This window comes from Tauraco erythrolophus, chromosome 2 (genome assembly GCF_009769465.1).
Source record: "Tauraco erythrolophus isolate bTauEry1 chromosome 2, bTauEry1.pri, whole genome shotgun sequence".
Classification (NCBI taxonomy): Eukaryota; Metazoa; Chordata; class Aves; order Musophagiformes; family Musophagidae; genus Tauraco; species Tauraco erythrolophus.
Genome location: NC_141466.1, coordinates 31,179,227 through 31,193,509, shown reverse-complemented (window position 1 = coordinate 31,193,509; position 14,283 = coordinate 31,179,227).

The window sequence follows — 14,283 nt, the reverse complement described above, 5'->3', positions numbered from 1 at the left end:
ACATAGAATCTACAAGTCGATATGTTCAAGTGATGATGTGTGACACATTATTGACTCTTGCAGTTACTTTATAATTACATGTATTTGACTTGTTGGGGCACGTAACAGCTCCTATGTAACAGTCAGTGTGTTGGAAGCTTCTCTGAGAAATCCAAAATATTACAGGCTAGTGTTTTTTACATAGCCCACCTGCTCCTGTGGGATATTCAGTACAGAACATAAGCCCTGGCAAAAGTCTGCTGGTGATCCTGTCTCAGGGGGCTTCTTGGCAGATGCCAGAACTGACAATTAAAACCATCCATGGCAGAGCTTAGGAAATTATAGACAAGTCTGTCTGTCTGACTTGGGGATTCAGGTATTCAAAAAGTGCCAGAGCACAATGTCACTTTGCATGAACACGGATGACAGCGGGGTGCGTGTGGGAGGGAGCCGTGTGGGAGGGAAGGAACCAATATGATCATGGATTACACTTGTGTCCTCTGGGTCCTAGGCTGCTCTGGAGAGTGTTAAGGTCCTTGGCAGTGTTTTAGCATTCCTGGGGGGTCAATGTGGCATCTCCTCCAGGCTCTGCTGTGGCCTCAGCGCTGCCCTGAACGACAAGAGCATCTCAGCAGAGGCCTTCAGTGCTGGGCACAGGCACCTTCTGGTGGTCTCTGCAGCACTTGAACTTGGGGACTGCTCCAAGAGGAGGGTAAGTGACTTCTGGAGCCCTGTAGCACTTCTGAAAAAAAAAGTAGGAAAGGACAGGAGCAGAGCAGACACCTTCCCTCAAAGTGTCACAACTGTCAGTAACTCCTGAGAGAAAAGTATCTGAAAAAGGAAATATTAATTTGGATTAGGTGTGAATGTGTGGCAAAAAAAAAAAAACTAAAATAAAATGATCAACGTTCTACTGCAGTTCTGGAGAAGTACTTAATCTCTTTCCCAGACAGGGTTTAAATGACCTTTGTCTCTTTCCAAAAATGCAAGCATTATTCTCTTTTTTTTTGCATTTCCTCCTACAAAATCTAGTTTAAGACTAAATGCTGGGACTCCTGAAGTTCAGCAGAACTTTGATTTCCCCTGTGCAAGTTCTGTTTGTGGCCAGCAAGCCAGCAAAGGATTTTCCTGTAAGCATTCGACCAGGGAGAAACACACCATCAGTTTTTGGTCCCATAGTAACTTTCATTCAACAAACAGTGGCAGTTTACAGTAGTAAGCTGGAGATATTATCCACATCTTCAAACTCAAAGACAGAGATCAATCGCCTGGTCCAAACTCTCATTAAAGATTAAAATATATCCCTATGCATTATCTCTTCAAGAGAGCTGAACCAGAGTGGACTTTCCATGGACTCCTTAAATTGAGGGATGAATGATCATATTTTACCTTTGCAATACGAGAGCACAGTCAATTAATAGAGGTGTTTGCAGTGCCTTATTATTTACTCTCCAGTTTATGACAAGGTGGATTTGGGAACTACAGAGCAGTTGGCCAGCTCAGCAAAGTCATTCCACAGGATTTTTTGGTGCCTATTGGTCTGCTTCCACTCTCAGCTCTTTCAGAAATATTTAGACGAATGTAATGGGTTCGTGCTGCTGATGAGTCCGTTCTGGTCTGCTCGTTGTTACCACATCTGTGAAAGACTGATCTTATTTGTCATATTTGCAACTCCAGTGCTGCCTAAGTTCTTTCTGAGGTCTGTATTTAAGTTTCATTTTTTTCATGGAAGAACCAAAAAAACCCCCTTGCCCATCTCTTGTTTGAGGAAATATGGGATTGCCCGCTATATTTATAGACTTCCAGATGACTTATCAGACTGAAAAGAAAGTATTTTGCTCTTGGAAGGACCATACATTGTGGGCTTACCATCTTACAACATAAGCATTTGTTATGCTGTAGTGGCTTTGAAGGTAAAATTTACTTCAGTAACTTCATGAGGCTTAATAAAACTTGGGTCGAGTGCACCTTTAGCAAGTTCGCTGACGACACCAAGCTGTGTGGTGCAGTCAACGCGCTGGAAGGAAAGGATGCCATCCAGAGGGACCTTGACAGGCTGGAGAGCTGGGCCTGTGAGAACCTCATGAAGTTCAACAAGGCCAAGTGCAAGGTCCTGCACGTGGGTCTGGTCGGGGCAATCCCAAGCACAAGTACAGGCTAGGTGGAGAATGGATTGAGAGCAGCCCTGAGGAAAAGGACTTGGGGATGTTGGTGGATGAGAAGCTCAGCATGAGCTGGCAGTGTGCGCTGGCAGCCCAGAAAGCCAACCGTGTCCTGGACTGCATCCAAAGAAGTGTGGCCAGCAGGTCGAGGGAGGTGATTCTGCCCCTCTACTCTGCTCTCATGAGACCCCACCTGGAATACTGTTTTCAGCTCTGGAATCCCCAACACAAGAAGGACATGGAGCTGCTGGAGCGAGTCCAGAGGAGGCCCGTGAAGATGATCCGAGGGCTGGAGCACCTCTCCTCTGAAGACAGGCTGAGAGAGTTGAGGCTGTTCAGCCTGGAGAAGAGAAGGCTCCAGGCAGACCTTCTAAGCAGCCTTCCAATACCTAAGGGAGGCCTACAAGAAAGCTGGAGAGGGACTTTTTACAAGGGCATGTAGTGATAGGAGACAGAGTAATGGCTTTAAACCCAAAGAGGATAGATTTAGATTAGATATGTGGAAGAAATTCTTTACATTGAGGGTGGTGAAATGCTGGAACAGGTTGCCCAGAGAAGTTGTGGATGCCTCATCCCTGGAAGTGTTCAAGGCCAGTTTGGATGAGGCTTTGGGCAACCTGGTGTAGTGGAAGGTGTCCCTGCCCATGGCAGGGTTATTGGAACCAGATGATCTTTAAGGTCCCTTCCAACTCTAACCTTTCTATGATTGGTAGTGGAACACTCTTACTGTGCTATGAATAGGAGAAAGCTCAAGTCTGGAAAAAGATATGGGCAAATTCTGGTAACCCAGTACAAGAGTAAGAGCCTATAAACCTGTGCTTGCTCCTGCAGATGCCTGAAATCTTTAGTTGCATTTCTGACAGCTGTATTCTCTAGGATCCCTAAGTACCTGAGTACCTTATCGCAGCGCAGCAACTCAGCCCTTATCACATGGTTAAGCTCAGTGACATCCACAAACTATGTATTTTCTGGGAAGTCCAGACTGGAAAATGGATTCTTAGCCTGAAAAAGGGATAGAGAAAAAAGGGACATATTGTTTACGTCATAGCAGTGTGGTGAAGGCACTCACTCTAGCTGTGGCAAATACAGGTTCAGTTTCCTCTCCTGCCTGCAGAAGTTCAAATCCACATTTTCTCATCTTTCTGGGGACTACCCTGCTCTCAAATCTTGCCTGCAAAGACTGGAATCTGCATGTCCCTGTGCTAGGAGAAAGTAAAATTTAACAAAATGCATATCTGCTTCTGAAAAATGAACAGTTTTAAGAGGAGGAGTGGTGATTCAGAGAAAAGGGACTTTTGCTTGAGATCTTTGCTGTCCCAAGTTCTTGTCACAAGGATATTGTGCGAAAGAGGGAGGAGGTAGGGTGAAGGGAACCTCAAACACATTCAGTGCTGGGAGCTTCAATTGCAAATCAGCTCTTTCTTGCAGCATCATGCATCTGCGTCCTATGAGGAGGAGGGGAGTGGTGCTATTACATTATATGGCCAATGTCAACGCTTCATTTGGGGTAACCTGTATGCTCAGCCCACTGACTTCTGGCTTTTATTCGGAGGTGCAGGGAACTCAGCACCTCGTCTCTGGCTCTAGACTCCACCTCAAGGACCAGGTGCCTCAAAGTCCAGTGTCAGGGTTCATAAATCATCTCCAGCCCTAAATCCTTGCCCTACCTCTAGCAGAGCATGCAGCCTTTAAATCAGCATGCAGGTTCATGCCTGTGAGGGGCTTTGCTTTACAGGAGAGAAACTGAACATGGGTCTCAGCCCTAGCACCTCCAGGAACTTGGCTGTCCCTTGCCTTTCCTTCTCCTGCTCCTAGCCCCTGGTTCTCCTCCTGGGTAACTAATTCTGCTTCCCCAGCAGATTTAACAAGCTGAACCTGGAGCAGCTGCCGGCGGGGTTTGAACCTGTGCTAAGAATATGGGTCAGCAGAAAAGCATGATTACACGAATGCTATTTAAGGCGTTTCACTGAAATATAAAGGCCATGGAAGAAAGGCAATGAATCTGCTGGGTCAAGAGCTGTCTGTCCATCCATAGAATAAAAAAAATCCGTTTGAGTTCGCTGCCAGTGTCAATAGCCAAAAGGCAAGATGCCGGGTGGGAGTGGTGTGTGTGGCCCAGTCCCGTGTGGGTCTGAGTGCTTCCCGGGAGGTGACGAGAGCTGTCAGTGCCCGTGAGCTCCCGCAGTGCTTCGCAGGTTTGGGTGTAGGTGCCATAAACTCCCACTGGTGGCAGCTGCACTGGAGGAACTGTGAAGCGTAGGACTGACTGTGCCACACATCCACACCCTCGTTTCACCACTACCCACCAGGCGCCCTGCACCCAGACCCAAGGAGCACCGCAGGATCGCAGGCAGGATCTCCAGGATCGGGCCCCGCCTCCGCAGTCTGCTTCTCCCTCTGCCTGCCTTTGCCTTCCTGACTGGCGGCCTTGCGGAACAACAAACGCCACTAATTTTCCACTAATTTCTTACGGGGACCCTGCCAAGATCAACAGGCCTAAAATTTCACGCACATGTGCTACCCTAAAAACATTTAATCTGGTGTTGGTTCTGTTTTTCACATCTCTATTATTAAGGGGGGGAAAGAATACCACTTTCCAAAAGGCGGGATGGAGCTGTATTAAAATCCCAGCTGGGTGAACTGCTCACAAGAGACTGAGCAGATGCGGGCATGCTGATGGCAGGGTTTTGGATGCCAGCTGTGCCCTCTCTTGCCTCTCCGTGTCGGCTCTGTCCCTGAGAGCTGGCAAGGGACATGGGCTGTTAGGATCCTGTGCGCAGCGCTTGAGAGGCTCTTCTCCAGGCGAGTTTCTGCAGGCTCGCGTTGGGTACCACGGAGGAGAGGACCGTGCATACTATGGGAGCTTGTTGGCAGCATAACCGTGCTGACAGAAAACCCCGTGTGCTGAGTTAACTCTTCAGCACCAAGTGGATGAGCTGGGATTTTTTATCCTCCTGCAGCCTTGGTCTCGCTGCATCCTTCGGCTCAAAAGGGGATTCTTTCTCCTGCTGCCTCGTCACGCATTTAGAAAAACCCAGCCGGTTGAAGGAGGATCAAATTTTGGTCTTGTCAACCTTGAAAATGTTCCTTTAGCTTCTCACCACCCCCACGTGCCGCATGTATTCATACACATATGCAAATAAGCAAATATAGTCATATGCGAGCGCGTACACACAGAAAGACAAATGCTTGCACTTACATGGGTTTTGTGTAGTAAGCGTAAAATTGAAGTATAAAGGACCAGAAGGATGTCTAAAACAAGAAAGTCTCTTGGATCAATGCGGGAGGTTAAAGCCCACCAGCCTGCTTTTTGTCGTCTTAATTCTGCAAATCTTGTCAGAAACTGTGCTGCCATCTTCATTCTTTTTTTTTTTTTTTTCCAAAAGTCCTGCAGTTACCTGTGAGATGGACAGATAATTACAAATATTGACTGACTTTAAGTCAGAGAGCAATAAGACATTGCCTAGGGGATAAAAAAACCTGCTCCTCAAGTTGTCATACATTGCCTGGAGGCAAAGAGCCAGCAGAAAATACACAATCAAAAGGAACTATTTTTATCCAAAGACAGTTTCATTTCCCACTCTTATCCTCAGAGACAGTCAGTGTTTGTTGTTATTACCTGTAGGTCTCGTGTGCCTAAAGGCCCAGTCAGATCAGGGATATACTGTGCAAGGCACTGTGCGAAATATAGTAGCGCTGTTGATTTTCTTCTCTCCTAAGATTGCCTCCTAGAGCAGACTCCGGGAATGAGGGCAAGCCACGAGGTCTTATCCACTGCTAGGAACATCCCGTGAGGAGAAGAGGAACAGCGGCATTTGTCTAACGCTGTCCTCTCACTCCTCTCCCATGTGGCTGGAGAGTCTCTGAGGTTGCAAGTTTCCCTGAGGAAGAGGGGGTCAGAGTTTTTGGATCAGTCTCAGAAGGGGCAGCTCCATCACTCCGGCTGCCGTGGCTCCGTACTCCGACTCCAGGGCGAAGAGTGTGAGGGGAGCGGGTGGGACAGCAAAGAAAACGCGTCTTCAGTCATCAGCGGCTCTTTCTGTTCCCAGTTCTGGTTTCCCCAGACAGCTGATGCTTTGCAGTCCCAGAGAGCTGGTATTTCTTAGCAGCATCTTCTTGCTGCTGGCACCTGCACTTTATGTTCTGAGTCAGACATCCATGCTATATTGGCACACGCAGTACCATTCTCTATGGCCAATAAAAATGTGTTTGTGCCTGTGTTCTTGGAAATGAATCCCCATCTCTCCTCGACAGCATTTAGCTTCTAAGTTAGTGTTCAGATGGGAGGTAATTAGGTCCTACCAGGGGTCTGGATTTACCGCTAGCTCTGAAACCAAAGAAGTGCATGACACAGAACTCGTGTTCTCCATTCCTGAATGCTGTCCTGGCTCTTCTCCCCTTGGAGCAGGTACTACCAGCCTTTGTCTCTCAGCTGTAGTTAAGGCACCTGGGAGAACAAGTGAGGAGGATGTTGGCATAGATCTAACATATGTTGTTAGCACAACACACAAGCATATCCCTCGGGCTACTTCCCTGCTATCTCTAATGCAAGCAGTGAAGTCTTTTGTAACAGAAACATTGTGCTCATTCCCGTAGCCGGACAGGGAGAGTGCAGGTACATTAGCAAAGTTTGCTCTTTCATCTCCCTGTACAGATTAAACAGAGATCCCACCGTATGCCAGTGATCCCAGAGCATGGTCTTGGGCATCAGAAAGTAAAAATATTGCAATAAATATTCAGGGGCTGTAAACCACATTACTGAGGTATCAGTGGATGCCCACTGTGAGTTCCCAGATACCTCAGTGGTGAGTTTAAATACTGTAAGTGCTTGATAGATAGAGATCACCAGCCAGCCAGCTAAACAATTAGAATCAAATGTAGTTATTATTGTGAGCATGTGAGAACATTATCAGGAGCACTAGATACAAAAGAGCACTCCGGTGCGCTTTAATTCCTCGTACGCTCCTGGCACGTCCTTGTCTTAACTCCCACAATAAATTCTCATCAGTTGGTTCTCAATAGGTTGTGCTGCCCCAATGATGCACGTTAACATTTTTTAACCTTTCTGATACTGCTTTTGCAGTTATCCCAACATTTTGAAGCCACATTTGCTGATTCTGTGCAATATGTTGATGAAGTAAATCTAAGGGCTTCCAATATGAATCCACAGAACGTGGCAACCAGAACAAACGTCATTTCAGCTCCATGTACAGAGACATTCTCTTTACTTATCATAATACATAATTACAAATATTCACATACATATTTGTACACATGTATGCACACACACATGTTTACACATACATGTCTACATTTCTCACATCAAATGCTGAGGGAGAGACAGATACTTGGCATATATGGAACCTACTATCCTAAGAAACCCAACAGGGATATTAATTTCCTTGCTAGGGGAGACAGCTTACCAAGACCTATATTTTTTGAAGTACAGAAACCCCGTGCCAGATAACAGGCCCGTAATCTCCCTCTTTCCCCACTGAAAGAGCAATGCTAGAGCTCTGACATAAATACATAAAAGCAGAAAAATTTGAAGTTAAAGCTTCCGTTCTCTGAATGTGTGCGATATATCATGCTTTAACCTAAAGATTGCTACAGTATCTAGACATGACTAACAGAATTAAGGTCAGAACAGAAGATGAATCTCAGAGGATTTTTGTACTAGGCTTAAGACAAAGAATATTACTGGCTTTTCAAAAACAGAACTAGTGGAGAAAGATATTTCTGTGTAGATGCCAAAGAGAAAGGGATGCCCTTGCTTCATAGCTCCCTGCGTATGTGCGCAGGCATGCACTTACACATACAGACACAGACACATATTTGCTTGCATACTGCTAACAGAGAACATATATCTGTATTTTTTGGCCTGTCGTATTTATATCTGTATTTTTTAGTACTATCAAGCAAGCGATGAAAATTCGTTAGCCTGTTTTTTAGCCTATTGTATTTGTATCTGTAGTTTTTAGCTCTATTGTGCGTGCATTGAAAATGTGTTAACAGTCATTCACAGACTTTTTTCCCCAATCCTTCCATTCAAACAACTTCACCTACTTCTGAAATTTTTCCTGTGAGGATACGAGTTTCTATCACTAAATTATTACTTGCATGGTATATTCCAGCGTTATATTTCAGTGTTCAATTTGATGTCAGAGTATTTCAGAACAGGGCAGGCACAATGATAAAAGATTGACTCTCCGTACCCTAAATCTATCAAGGGAGTTCTCCTGGGAGCAATACTGCCCCATACATTTTGATATGTAGCATTTCTTATTCATTTCAATCATTTCACCTTTCACCAGTTGATAATGATGCTTAATATCACATTCAAACCATTAACCAGCTAACCAAGAATGAAAATAAACATGTTGAGCCACATTGTTTAAATTTGGGAAAACTGGTTACATTTCAAGAATTAAGAGTCTCCTTTGAGGGACCGTTCAGCTTGCATGGTGTTGACGAATTGCATGACTAGTGCTGAAAAAGAAAAAAAAAAGAAATCCTCTAGAATCTCCATCTTACTGAAAATGCAAATATCTTCATGCTTTTTTAATACTGCAACGAAACAGAAACTTTCCCCTGGAATGTGTTGATTGAGAAATATTAAAGGTTAACCTTCCCCATGCTGCAGAAGGTCAAATGTACCCCCTTCCTGGGGATTAGCGCTCTGGTAATTCAAGCTACAACAAAACATATGCCTTTGCCTCACTTCTCCCCCAATCCTGGCTCTTCTTAGGGTTTCCTGCAGGACTCCCATCTGTTAGACCAGTCATTTTCCTGGTGTGTATATAGCGAGATCTATAATTATCTAAGTATAGATATGTAAAAGATAGCTGATACACATAAATGATACAGATACGAATGTTCATATACACGTACCTACACATTTGTAATTCTGGACTCTTTGAAGCCTCTGACAGAATTACTGCTGATTTCAACAGAGCCCAGATGTGTGAGTTTATTTGCAGGTGCAATTGAGTGGTGTGTTAACAGTAGCATCGAGCTGAAATTTTCTAACAGAATATTTTCCTGTTAGAAAATGCCAGTTTGTCCAAAGGGAAATATTTCATGAAAATGTACTAATTATGATGACATTTCTCTTGCAGACAGAGATAAAAAAAGCACATTGATTGGGTCAAGATGCCACCCATTTTGGACATTTTTGAAATGGAACATACTGATACTCTTTTTCCAAACTATTTTGCTTTTAGAAAACTTTACGTAGCATTTGCTATTTTTTTTTTCTCAATTAAAATAGCAGAATGAAACATTGTGAGTTTATAAAAATAAAACTCCTTATTCAACATATAATGTTCTTTTTTTGGTGGAGAAAAGTTTTTGTGAGGCATTTGAGAGAGTGTTTTAGATTTTGCTGCAGCTTAAGAGATTTTTTTCCCCTTTTTTTAATGGTATAATTCCTAGTGAAACTCAGTCCCAAAGAAACTAATTCAATCACAACCACATCTTACGTGGATTCTCCACGGGGGCAGGCTTGAAATGTCTGATCTGAAATAGAAAGCTGAAGAGAGCGCCATGGTCACGTTTTCATTAGTCCTGCCGAGAGACATCCTGGCTTGATGCTCTATGCAGCCTCTGGATGCCCTGGGAGCTCTCTCCAGAGGACCTCTAACAGCAAAGGGAGCTGCCTTAGGGTCTCACACCTAAACATATCGGCTCAGAGTTCCTCTCCACCTGTAATTTATAAAACCTTCAGCATATTTGCAGTGGTTACCCAATAACAATGTCATATCAACAAGGGAGAAAGAAACTGCTTGCAGTGCTTTTTCTAAAACGTCTTAATAAAGCAATGGTTGTCTTTTCTGAGACACTTGCCAGTAAAAGGCTATTAGATTTTTTTTCCTTTATCCTTTAGAAACCTTATGAATAGATTTATTAAATCTCATTTGCTGTTAAATGTGCTACATGGCACTTTGTAAGTGGGTTGCATTCGATGCTGAATAGAAGAACGACATGTCATGAACCTCTCATTTTAATTTTGATATCTATAGTTGGCATTTCAAGTCAATGAAAGACATGTAGTATTCACAACAAAATGGTATTGTTTTACTTCATTTTGAAACATTTTCGCAGTGAAAAAATGACCATATTTGAGTACTCAATTTTCCATTACAGATAGACAATTTTATTGTCAGGCTGATAGTTATGGGATTATGCCTTTTCTGGAAATGCTGAAAAACCTGTCACGTTGTAGATGAATTTCAATCTCACTAGCAGCGGAAATTCCAAAATACTCTTCAGATGATGCTGTTATGAACAGCAGAATCAATCCCGTAGTTCAGAAGGAGGCAAAATTAGGGAAAAAGTTTAAAAAAACCAGCACTGCTCACATATGGAAATTAAAACAGTCACTGATGACTCCACAAAGAGACAGCTCAAATTATCCTCACAATTATCAGGTAGAAGACTGCAAATTATACTCCCGGTTCACAAAGAAAAAGCAATCTAGAGGAGAAGTGCTGATTTACATAATCAATATAATACAAATTCAGGGAGGCCACTTTTCAGCACACACAAAAAAAGAAACAGAGCAGGAGCTGGGATTTGCACTAGGCAGATAATGGAAGAAGAACCCTGCAGAGAGAAAACTGAGATAAAAGAAAAAGGACTTTAGAGAGAGGAGGCAGGACAGCACCACCTTGCTGGTGTGCCAGCCCAAGTGCTGCCTCTAAGAAAGCTGCAGTGGGGAAGTGATTTAAGGCGTCTTTTAGGGTTCATAATGTCATCCAAAATGGAGAGTAAGCCCTTGGACTGGCTTCTTGCAATCTAAAATGTTCTTTGCTGGAAGTCACAAGCACCTGATGGTTTCCTGGAGTTATAGGCAGATCCTGAATGCATCTTTTAATTGCAATATTCAAATTCTAAACTATAATGTTCAGTTACAGAATTCAATTCCAATATTCCAAGTGCCTTTGAACTGTGATGATCCAATGGATCAAACCTCTCTGTTACCCACTCCACCTCTTTTTATGGCATACAGACTCCAGGAGACGAATTAATAGCTCAAGGAATTGAGAAGTATGCCCCAAACTCAGTCACACTGAAAGAGTCCTTCCCTTGAGCACCACATCGGCCTGAAAGAGCGAATGTCTCACAGTTATTCTCAGATGGGTATTTCTACCTGCAACATCTCACTGCTGGGGAGAAGCTGAGCATTCCCAGACATCACTGAAGCCAACACTTGTTTTGCAGATGTGACCTAAAAAGTTGATGCAAGCATTTGTTTGGGCTTGTAGCTGAAACTGCAAAACCTGTAAATGAGAACGGACTCAATTATATGGGTCTCAGTTGCAGTTGGCTTGATTCAAAGGCAAGAGGTTATTCCCACGAGATTGCGAGCATTGATTATCAGGGAGTTGGTCTTGCAAGACAGGCTTTGGAGTCTGTCCACAATCTCAAAAGGCCTTGGACACATTTGTAGCTTTAAGCATATTTCTCTGGCTCGACGGAGTCAGTGGGACTCAGGGAGCTCCAAGTTTGGACCAGAGCAGATGGACTTCGGGAAAGAAGTAGTGATGAGAAGGGGTGCGGTAGAGTGGAGGACAAGCCCCAGGGCTCCCAGTTCAAGAAGGACAGGGAACTGCTTGAGAGAGTCCAGCGTAGGGTCACAAAGATGATTAAGGGTGTGGAGCATCTCCCTTATGAGGAAAGGCTGAGGGAGCTGGGTCTCTTTAGCTTGGAGAAGAGGAGACTGAGGGGGGACCTCATTTAATGTTTATAAATATGTAAAGGGTGACTGTCATGGGATGGAGCCAGGCTCTTCTCACTGGCATCCAATGATAGGACAAGGGGAAATGGATATAAGCTGGAACATAGGAGGTTCTGCTTAAACATGAGGAAGAACTTCTTCCCAGTAAGGGTAACAGAACACTGGAACAAGCTTCCCAGAGAGGTTGTGGAGTCTCTGTCTCTGGAGATCTTCAAAACCCGCCTGGACGCGTTCTTGTGTGATCTAATCTAGGTGGTCCTGCTCAGGCAAGGGGATTGGACTAGGTGATCCTTTGAGGTCCCTTCCAATCCCTAACATTCTGTGATTCTGTGATTCATCGCTTTATTGCTGTGTGTGGCTGGCCAGGCTTTAGCCCTTGCACGATCATCCCACGAGCTGCAGCGAGCGCAAGTGTGTGCGTGTGTCAATAGGTCACTGTGGACACAGCACGGAAAGGCGAGCAGCTGAGTGCAGGTCATCCCACTCTGCACAACCGCAAGGACATCATGCTCGTTAGGCTTCTTCCTTTGCTCAAAAGCAGCTGAAATGTGGTGCTGGAGCTATTGGCCCGGGCTGTGAAAACATATTTCGGTGCCGTGGCAGAAACTCCATCCTGCATCCATTGGCAAAACTTCCTCTGACTCACATCAGGGGGGTCCCAGCCCAAGCGTGGTGGGACGGGTCCTCCGAATTGCCTAAGCAGGGTGGAGGCAGGCCGAAATGAGCTGCCAGAAAGCTGACCGCAGCTCTCTGCCGCGCCAGACCACGGCGAATAACGCAATGTTCATAACCTCGGAAGGAAACTAAAAATAAGTTTACAGGGAAATAATGCATTCTTTCTAATCTGAGTCAAACCTAAAAACTAAACAGCTATAATTATCAAACCTAATTTAATTAAAACTAGCTACTCACCATCTGGTGTTATTTGTATAAATTTGGAAATCTACTATTTCATATTAAATTCCTCCGTTTAACAAATTATGTTAGAGAATGTATTTCTCCACTATAATCATTATGTAATTGATCATTTTACAAATTATATTTCCTTCCACTTGATAGAAATATATTTTGTATAATAACAGGGCAGATGATCAGCCACTTTTTTTCATCAAAACTGGATTTAAAATTAAGACTTGCAACATCAATAAAAAATAATTCACTGAAGTAGAAAAATGTATGATGAGGCAAGATTTTTTTTTATCTCTGTGCTTGGTCATTGAGAGTATAAATGAAAACTCTACGGGATTTTTTCTGCATATGTAAGTGTATCTGCAGATATGTAATACTATATATATGTGTATACAGAGATTCTATAATAGCTAGTGAAGGACAAGAGTTTGATTTGAAGAATGCTGTGTACTTTCCTGATGCAGTGTGGAAATGTGCAGTTGTAGACATTTAAAAATGTATTGTCAAAAATATACTTCTCTTTCTCTCCAAAGACATGTAATGATTGTTTCTACAGTGGTGTGTAAAACTGATGCTAAAATAATGAAGAGAACATCATGAGAAAACTGGAAATTGATTAACACCAAAATATGAATGTTTGACACAGCTATGGGAGCCATGGGTTTCTCAGTGACTTCTTAAAAGATTTCCATAATTTTTGACACATAGGTATTTCTATAAGAAAGTAGAGCGATGTATATGCATTCCATTGCAACAGGCTCGACTGGATGTGTTCGCAGAGGGACACGCACAGTGGGCATCTGTAGGAGGCTGCAGGATGGAGAGAAATCACAGCACAGTGTTAAGACAGCAGAATGGGTGCAGTTTAGGGAGCAGGCTACTTAAATCAGGTTTGGAAACGTGGAGATTATCCCAACTTGTCTGCTGATCTACTCTGTGAATTTGAGTTAATCTCTTCACGTGTTCCCAGTTGATGCAGATTGTAAGCACTTCTGGGTAGCAGATGGTTCTCCAGTTGCACTTGCTCAGCACTTGGGTCAAAAGACGGGAGCTCTTCGTGACAGCCTCAAGGCAGCACTGTAAAAATAAATAACAGCAAAACACTAAAGACCAAATGCATCGTTCAGACTGGATGGAGAGAGAAGGGAAAGGAAGCAATGGAAATAGCATTGAAGAAAAAAATCCTCCCTAAATCTTAAAAAGACACATTTTTCAAGAAATGTGCTTCCCCCCACAGTTTTGGCATGCCATCACCTGTGGCTGTAAAACCATGAGTTAGCCATTGAGCTACCTATTTGCAATTCCCTAAAAATAGATGCAGGGAATTCTGAAAAAATAAATGCAGGGACACTCCTAAGCCATCCACAGTGACCGGAGATCTACCTCAGGGTGAAGTTTTCATTAGTAACAGCAGCATTCAGAAACAATAAGGGAAAGAGCGTTCCTGTTTCAGGAATCCTGTAGATTTCTACAGTCATCATCTACATAGGAATC